The following is a 9,725-nucleotide window of genomic DNA, read 5'->3' as shown; positions in this document are numbered from 1 at the left end:
GCCATTATTTTCCTCACTCTGACCAAATGACAACCACTCTTTTGGATTCCTCCACATTCTCAGCTAGCATATCCAAATTCTGCTGCTTCAACACCGCTGAGTGATCTGCCATGTCTAGAACTGCATGCAGGTTAATGTCATTTTACATTTTGAGTCTGAGAAATTTCAGAGTCCCTGATCCCTACTGCAAACAGGTCCATGACTATTTCTTTGTGGCTTGCTCTAAAATTACATTTCACAGCCAGTGCATGATCACCATTAAGAAAAGATTCCATTATCTCTTTCCAGCCTGGCTACACTGAAGAAATCTGGCCTCTGAAAACATTTGGTGATCAAGGTTCTTCAGATTTCCCTAGTAGAACTTTATGTCACAATCATAAGTTTCCTTTTCTTTCCTAAAGGTGAAGGAATTTAAATTTATGTTCGGCTTGTTAATACTAATTACATGAGAGCCTGATCTTTCAGAGTTCTTTGCAGTTGTTCTAAATAAAAGTGTTGCCTCTATCTGGACATCAATGATCACAGGAAAAATACACATGGCGAGGGCATGCAAGGGCATCTGTAGCCCACGGAAAGAATGTGCACAAGGCATGGGTTCTTTCCCTGTGCTCTCACAGCAAGATGTTCTCTGTCCTTTAACTCTCCTTTCTCCCTCTCCTTTTCTTCCCTCCTTTATTTTTGTTTCTGTTTTCTTGCTCTTTTCGCAAGTCTAGGTATGGATATCTGCCTGTGATGGAGGAGGGCTTTTTTCACTACTGATTTGGTGTTACCAAAACGTTTAGGCTTCCTCAAGAATCAGAAAATGTGTCTGAACAGAGCAGATAACATTCTTTCCTTGAGTAATGACAAGTGAACTGACCCTGAGTTTAAAAGTTAATGGTATATGTGACAACCAACTTTAAGTAGGCAAAGAAAATGGTTTTCATAAGACAGACAGGGTTTTTTTTTTTTTTTTCTCTTTTTTTCCCAGTTAACAAGCCATTCTGTTGAAAAGAGCTAAAACTTATAATAACTCTGGTAGTTCACTGAGCGTGGGCTAAAGACATTTTACCAAGACCTTTTATTCTTTCCTGCAAAAATACCCTATCTTATGAACTTAAAATTCAAGTCAAAGCTCTTATTTGTTCTCATTTTTAGTGTGACTTTCCACTTATGTTACATGTCCACATGTATAAAATAATGACATTTTAAAAGACTGCAGATAGAACCCAAGTCTAAAAGTAATTACAGAAATAAATGTGGTGGGAATTTAAGCCTCCCTGTTAACCAAAATACCCTTTATAAATCTTGTCAATTTGTGTCTGTGTGTATGTACTAGCTCCAGGTGTCAATCTCTTATAAAGGTGCTTGCCTCTGGCTTTTACATCAGAAGATCCTAAATCATTCACATCCAAAGCCTTATTTTACTTCAACTGTCTTCTGAAAAAGAAGTTTTATAACAACTTTTGTAATTCTGCTTTTAGTAAAATATCTCCAATGATATTTTAAAAAATATACATATTAGCCTTCATGTAATTAAATGAATTAATTATATTCAGAAAATGACTATACCACCCAAAGCAATCTACAGATCCAATGCAATTCCTATCAAATTACCAATGGCATTTTTTATGGAACTAGAACAAAAAAATCTTAAAATTTGTATGGAGACACAAAAGACCCCGAATAGCCAAAGCAGTGTTGAGGGAAAAAAACGGAGCTGGAAGAATCAGACTCCCTGACTTCAGACTATACTGCAAAGCTACAGTAATCAAGACAATATGGTACTGGCACAAAAACAGAAATACACATCAATGGAACAAGATAGAAAGCCCAGAGATAAACCCACACACCTATGGTCAACTAATCTATGACAAAGGAGGCAAAGATATACAACGGAGAAAAGAAAAGTGGTGCTGGGAAAACTGGACAGCTACATGTAAAAGAATGAAATTAGAACACTCCCTAACACCATACACAAAAATAAACTCAAAATGGATTAGAGACCTAAATGTAAGACTGGACACTATAAAACTCTTAGAGGAAAACATAGGCAGAACACTCTTTGACATAAATCACAGCAATATCTTTTTTGATCCACCTCCTAGAGTAATGGAAATAAAAACAAAAATAAACAAATGGGACCTAATGAAACTTCAAAGCTTTTGCACAGCAAAGGAAACCATAAACAAACAAGATGAAAAGACAACCCTCAGAATGGGAGAAAATATTTGCAAACAAATCAATGGACAAAGGATTAATCTCCAAAATATATAAACAGCTCATGCAGCTCAATATTAAAAAAAACAAACAACCCAGTCAAAAAATGGCAGAAGACCTTAATAGACATTTCTCCAAAGAAGACATACAGATGGCCAATAAGCACACGAAAAGCTGCTCAACACCACTAATTACTAGAGAAATGCAAATCAGAACTAAAATGAGGTGTCGCCTCACGCCAGTTAGAATGGGCATCATCAGAAAATCTACAAACAACAGATGCTGGAGAGGGTGTGGAGAAAGGGAACCCTCTTGCACTGTTGGTGGGAATGTAAATTGATACAGCCACTATGGAGAACAGTATGGAGGTTCCTTAAGAAACTAAGAATAGAACTACCATATGACCCAGCAATCCTACTACTGGGCATATACCTAGAGAAAACCATAATTCAAAAAGACATATGACCCCAATGTTCACTGCAGCACTATTTACAATAGCTGGGTCACGGGAACAACCTAAATGCCCATCAACAGACGAATGGATAAAGAAGTTGTGGTACATATATACAATGGAATATTACTCAGCCATAAAAAGGAACAAAATCGGGTCATTTGTAGAGACATGGATGGATCTAGAGGCTGTCATACAGAGTGAAGTAAGTCAGAAAGAGAAAAACAAATATCGTATATTAATGCATATATGTGGAACCTAGAAAAATGGTACAGATGAACTAGTTTGCAGGGCAGAAACTGAGACACAGATGTAGAGAACAAACGTATGGACACCAAGGGGGGAAAGCGGTGGGGGGTGGGAGTGGTGGTGTGATGAATTGGGAGATTGGCATTGACATGTATACACTGATGTGTATAAAATGGGTGACTAATAAGAACCTGCTATATAAAAAAATAAAATTCAAAAAAAACATATTAGCCTTCATGTAATTAAATGAATTAATTATGTTCAGAAAATTGAGTTACAGAGATACCCACATATTCCATAAGGCATACTCATACAACTCTTTTATGAAATAACTGGTTTTATTACATGGAGTAAAAATGTTGTATTTGGCAGATACAAGTGCTATGATACATATATATCTCCGTAGCTACAGATAAAATTTTTGACATTTTCTCCAATGCTTGCCCACATTTTAGGATTAGAAAATCTATCATGAGAGATCAGTAACACCATCTGGTATATAAAGTTTGCTATCAGTACCCTATTTCAACCAGAAAAAATCATCCACTATTATTGACTCACCACAATTATTTAGAAAAGGTCTTTTATCAAAAGATTAAATGCATTTTTTTTTTTTACTGTAAGTACTCAGTATACTGTGTAGTAAATTCTCAATTTGTGTCAGCTTTTATTATTTTTATTCAAATTAGTAGGTCTCTCTTGACAGTAAATGATAGAAAACAAATCAAACTAGCTTAAGGATAATAAGGCTTTTATTGGCTTTTGAAAGGTCGAGGGCACTGGCTTCAGGCACAATTTAATTCAGGTGGTCAGTGGTGTTAGGAATCTGTCTTCTTGCATCTCTCCACTTCTCTTTTCTGTAGGTTGACATGTCTCTGAGGCAGGCTATCTCTGCTAAGATGTCTGCTGGCCTTTGCAGATGAATATCCAGTTATCTTCAAGAACAGCAGATAGAGGGTTTCTTTAATCCTGTAGTTATGACAAAGGCTTCAAGTTGAGTCTCACTGGTTCCACTTGGCCTGACTTAAGCCACTTAATCATCCGTGAGCAATCACAACTGACCGGTGGATCCAGAATTCTAGTTACCCAGGACTGGGCCACATTTCTTAGCAGCATAGAACCATAAGGAAAGAAAGCATGGGAATCAGAATGGTGATTGCATTCCAGCCTGGCAAAAAGAAAGCAACAGATGTCCACTGCCTTACTTCATTCACCCACCAAACATTTCCAGAGTTTCTGCTGCATACCCTGTGCTGACTTGTGTATCTGAGCAGCAGAGTGCTGTGTAACTGGGAGTAGGGCAATGGGCATAGGAGAAAGGAAGAAATTCAAAAGTAAATGACCTAATCCCTCCCCTCAAAGGAGAGATGCCTGTAGGCTCTAAAGACAATAAGAAACAAGGACCCTGTGATGAACTTGTTGACCTAGGTGGTATACATGCAGAGCAGGAGAAAACACTGTGATTGGAGAACTGAGAGAAAACATTTAGGGGGTGGTGTTGAATGATGGACCAAACGTGGATGGGTCAAAGGAAAGGGGGATCTTCTAAAAGGCTGGTGGAATGTTGGTAAAGGCTCAGAGCTTTGGTGCATGGAGTGTGTTGGTGAGACAGGAGGGACCAGGTCTAGAAGGAGAGAGGAGTAGTGCTTGGGAGGAAAGGCAGGCTGTGGTGGATGGGAGAGGGAGGCACTTGGAGGGTGTCTGAATGCTAGGTGGAGCAGTCTAGCACGAACCAATAAAGGCAGAGCTGTGATAGGAGGATGCAAGCTCCTCTTTTGAAAGATGAATCTAGTAACAGGCTATAGGAGGTCCTGGAAAGAAAGATGATGGCAGGCATCCAAAGTTGTGTTTCTGGTACTGCAGAAATTGTGGAGTAAAGTGACAAGGTCTAAGAAGGACGTGAGGCTGTGAGGAGGATAGGAAACGATGCTGAGAGGAATTTCAAAGGGATGATCAATGGGACTTTGAGGAGCTTGTGGAAATTGGGGAGAAAGGAGACGAAGACTCTAAATTATCAAGCCCAGGGCCTTTTCAGAAAATGGAAGAATCATTAAGATGTAGTGATAGGAACCATCATTTCATAGTATTATGGTGCTTTTTTCAGTGGCATTCTCACTTTCTACCATATACTGCAGCTATTTATATGCATGCCTATCTTCAGGAAAGATGTCTAATTTATCTTTGTCTCTTCAACAGGATGAAGTTTGGTGTTCTGCATATGGATGAGTCAATGCACATTTGTTAAATGAATTTTACAGAGGAGAAACTGATTTCTAGGGAGGTTAAACATTTGCTCACCAGGCAAGTCAGTGATAAAATGGCAACCAGGCTCATCTTCTTCTCAATCTCGGATACTTTATTCTTTCTAGTCCTTTAGTGCTACAGTTGTTCTTTTTAGGGGGCAGATGAACCTCTCTAACACAAACTGCCTGGCAAAAAATTGAAGTAGAGATCTGTGTCCTGTCCAGATTACTTCATACCCAAGATTTCTCTCAAAGTCAGAGCATCAGAAACAAGTCTCCCTCTGACCTCTTAAAACCTTCAGTGTTTTTCCATTTAGTTCTATAAATTTAAAATTTTGAGACCATGGAACTCTTCTGAGGTCCAAGATCCTGATAGATTTTGTTTTACATCCAAAGTGCAACACTGGAATAATGCTACAAGAGATTGCAAAGAAGTAAATGATTAAATTTTCTGTAGTGTTTTTCAAAATGTGGTCCCCAGACCAGCAGCATCAGCATCACTTGGGAACTTAAAGATGCATATTCCTGGCATCCCAGACCTACTGAATCGGAAACTTGGAGATGGGGCTCAGCAATCAGGGTCTTAACAAGCCCTTCAGGTAATTTTGATGCATTGAAGTTTGGGAACCACTGGTCTTTGGCAATATTCCTCAATGACCTTTGAATCTTTAAAGGACTTAAAATTTGACCTTGCATCAGAATCACCTGGAGGGCTTATTCAGACACTGATTGCTGGGTCCATTTTTAGGAAACCTCATGAAACTCATATTCCCTGCTTAAACGTCCTTGAAACTGGGTTTTGAAAGAGCTGTAAAATTGTTGTGGAATCCATATATATGTATGTAGGACACAAAGGCTCCATTTAATAAAATGTGCCTTCCTGTGAAATACCAAAGCTGTTAGGGAAGGCCCAGAAAAATTAAGCAGAGAAGGCACACCAAGGAAGACTCACTCCTTCCCTGTGAGCACTGATTTGTGGTAAATTGCAAAATTAAGGCTAAAGCAATACTAAGCAAACCAGGGCTAAAAACTCCCATCTGAATTTCAGGTTTAGTTTAGTAAGATGCTGCAGGAGCACAAAGCAGTCATCTGTTTCTGCACACCAATCTGTGTGTAGCACAAGATCACATCGGTGAGCAAACATTGCCTCTCCTTATCAGGAGAGACTAATTGGAAGCTACAATTAACTGGGTAGTAAATGCCAGGAATTCTGAATCACAGTCACAGAATAGCCTTCATCTGGCACTCTAATGTAAGTGGGGCAGTGATGGCCACTGAACAAAAGAAATGGGATTCTTTGCCTGGAAGAATGTAAAGGGGTGCATCTGGCAGACTTTTAAGATTTGTTGTTTTCCTTGACACACACCCCACACTCAAATTCAGGATTGCTTAGTTGGGAGATGGAGAAAGAAAAGTTGGCAATGTACGAATGGCCGATATACTAGATGGCGGTGAACAAACCCCTGGGTTCGGTTTTACTTCTTTCTTCTCTTAGGTATCATTAAGATTCAGGCTTGGAGTATGATTAGTACATCTCCAGGGTAATTTGAATTTTCTAGAACGATTTCATTATCCAAAGTCCTCTCCTGACCTCCAGTCCTAAGCCACCTTGAAAAGGTTTACTTCTCCGTGGGAAGGCATTGACTCTTCAGGATTTCCAGGAACATTCTCACACATGACTTTTTTTTACATCATTAGAATGCTATTTCTTTGTGTATTCATTTATTCATTCATTTGCTCACTCATGTATTCAGTAAACATTTATGAAGCATGCATTCCATTTCTGGCATCTTTCTGGGCCAGTGAGGAATGGTTTCTGCCTCCAGGGGCACCTCATCCTCATGTGGTGGTGAGTGTTGATATCTCTGTCTTTTTATTTAGATTCTTTTTGTTTCCAATCACTACTTTCTCTATTGTGTATTCCTGGTCAAAAGTGACAATATTTTTAAAAAATTGGTACAACAAGTGCCTGAAGACATGAAATTTTGCCTTCTAAAGTTGGAGAGAGTCTCGAGCTCTAGCTGGCAGCCAAGCATACGAGCTCTGCGATCGGCGGCCACCATCGATGTTGCTTCGCTTCCTCTGGGCTCATCTGCGCCACTCGCTCGCCACACACTCTGCCGTCATAAGCCGCCACCATGGTAAAACTTGCAAAGGCTGGTAAAAATCAAGGTGACCCCAAGAAAATGGCTCCTCCCCCAAAGGAGGTAGAAGAAGATAGTGAAGATGAGGAAATGTCAGAAGATGAAGAGGATGGTATAGGTGGAGAAGAGGTTGTTATCCCTCAGAAAAAAGGCAGAAAGGCTACCGCAACTCCAGCAAAGAAGATGATGGTTTCCCCAACAAAAAAGGTTACAGTTGGCACACCGGCAAAGAAAGCAGTTGTCACCCCTGGCAAAAAGGCAGCCGCTACACCAGCCAGGAAGACAGTTACACCTGCCAAAGCAGTAGCAGCACCTGGCAAAAAGGGAGCCACACCAGGCAAAGCATTGGTAGCAACCCCTGGTAAGAAGGGAACAGCCACTCCAGCCAAGGGAGCAAAGAATGGCAAGAATGTCAAGAAGGAAGACAGTGATGAGGAAGATGAAGACGACAGTGAAGAGGAGGATGAGGATGAATTCGAGCCAGCAGTGATGAAAGCCGCTGCTGCTCCTGCCTCAGATGATGAGGATGACGAGGATGAAGATGAGGATGGAGATGATGATGAAGACGATGATGAGGATGATGAGGATGAAGATGATGATGAGGATGAAGATGAGGATGATGAGGATGAAGATGAGGATGAAGACAATGATGATGAAGATGATGACGAGGATGAAGATGAGGATGACGAGGATGAAGATGATGAAGACGATGATGAGGATGACGAAGATCACTCTGAAGAAGAAGCTATGGAGACTGCATCAGCCAAAGGAAAGAAAGCTCCGGCAAAAGCTGCTCTTGTGAAGGCAAAGAGCACTGCTGAAGATGAAGATGAAGATGAAGAGGATGACAATGAGGATGAAGTCGAGGAGGAGGAAGAGGAAGAGGAGGAGGAAGAGGAGAAAGAACTTGTCAAAGAAGTACCTGGAAAACGAAAGAAGGAAATGGCCAAACAAGAAGCAGCTCCTGAAGCCAAGAAACAGAAAGTGGAAGCCAGAGAACCAACTACATCTTTCACTCTCTTTGTTGGAAACCTGAACTTCAATAAATCTACTCCTGAATTGAAAATGGGTATCAGTGACATTTTTCCTAAAAATGGTCTTGCAGTTGTTGATGTCAGAATTGGTGTGTCTAGGAAGTTTGGCTATGTGGATTTTGAATCTGCTGAAGACCTGGAAAAAGCCTTGGAACTCACTGGTTTAAAAGTCTTTGGCAATGAAATTAAACTAGAAAAACCAAAGGAAAAAGACAGTAAGAAAGATTGAGATGCGAGAACACTTTTGGCTAAAAATCTGTCTTATAAAGTTACTTAGGAAGAATTAAAAGAAGTGTTTGAAGATGCTGTGGATATCAGATTAGTCAGCAGGGATGGAAAGAATAAAGGGATTGCTTACTTTAAGACAGAAGCTGATGCAGAGAAAACCTTGGAAGAAAAGCAGGGAACAGAGATAGATGGGTGATCCATTTCCCTGTACTATACCAAAGAGAAAGGTCAAAGTCAAGACTATAGAGGTGGAAAGAATAGCACTTGGAGCGATGACTCAAAAACCCTGGTTTTAAGCAACCTCTCCTGTAGTGCAACGGAAGAAACTCTTCAGGAAGTATTTGAGAAGGCAACATTTATCAAAGTGCCCCAGAACCAAAATGGCAAATCTAAAGGGTATGCATTTATAGAATGTGCTTCATTTGAAGATGCTAAAGAAGCTTTAAATTCATGTAATAAAAGGGAAATTGAGGGCAGAGCCATCAGGCTGGAGTTGCAAGGACCCAGGGGATCACCTAATGCAAGAAGCCAGCCATCCAAAACTCTGTTTGTCAAAGGTCTATCTGAGGATACTACAGAAGAGACATTAAAGGAGTCGTTTGATGGCTCTATTCGTGCAAGGGTAGTCACTGACCGGGAGACTGGATCCTCCAAGGGGTTTGGTTTTGTAGACTTCAACAGTGAGGAAGATGCCAAAGCTGCCAAGGAGGCCATGGAAGATGGTGAAATTGATGGAAACATAGTTACTTTGGACTGGGCCACGCCTAAGTGTGAAGGTGGCTTCGGTGGCCGAGGTGGATTTGGTGGCAGAGGCCGGTGAGGCTTTGGAGGGTGAGGAGGCTTCCGAGGAGGCAGAGGAGGAGGAGACCACAAGCCACAAGGAAAGAAGACGAAGTTTGAATAGTTTCTTCTACCCCTGTCTTTCCCTCTTCCATTTGAAAGAAAGGACTCTGAGGTTTTTCCTCTGTTACCTGCTCAATGACGGAGCCTTCTGAGGACATTCCAAGACAGTATACAGCCCTGTGGTCTACTTGGAAATCCATATAGATAACATTTCAAGGGAGGTAACCCTGATGGTGTTGACTGGATATTCCTATAAACTTTTTAAAGAGATGAGTGACAGAGCTAACCCTTATCTGTAAGTTTTGAATTTATATTGTTTCCTCCCATGTACAAA

General features: G+C 40.5%; 1 pseudogene; it reads left to right on the top strand.

The window, feature by feature from the left end:
* Positions 1-7,280: 7,280 nt before the first annotated feature.
* On the top strand, positions 7,281-9,452 carry LOC112407756 (nucleolin-like; annotated as a pseudogene).
* The last annotated feature ends 273 nt before the right edge of the window (positions 9,453-9,725 follow it).

This window comes from Neophocaena asiaeorientalis, unplaced genomic scaffold (genome assembly GCF_003031525.2).
Source record: "Neophocaena asiaeorientalis asiaeorientalis breed wild unplaced genomic scaffold, Neophocaena_asiaeorientalis_V1.1 scaffold149, whole genome shotgun sequence".
Classification (NCBI taxonomy): Eukaryota; Metazoa; Chordata; class Mammalia; order Artiodactyla; family Phocoenidae; genus Neophocaena; species Neophocaena asiaeorientalis.
This window is presented reverse-complemented; position numbering and strand designations above follow the sequence as displayed.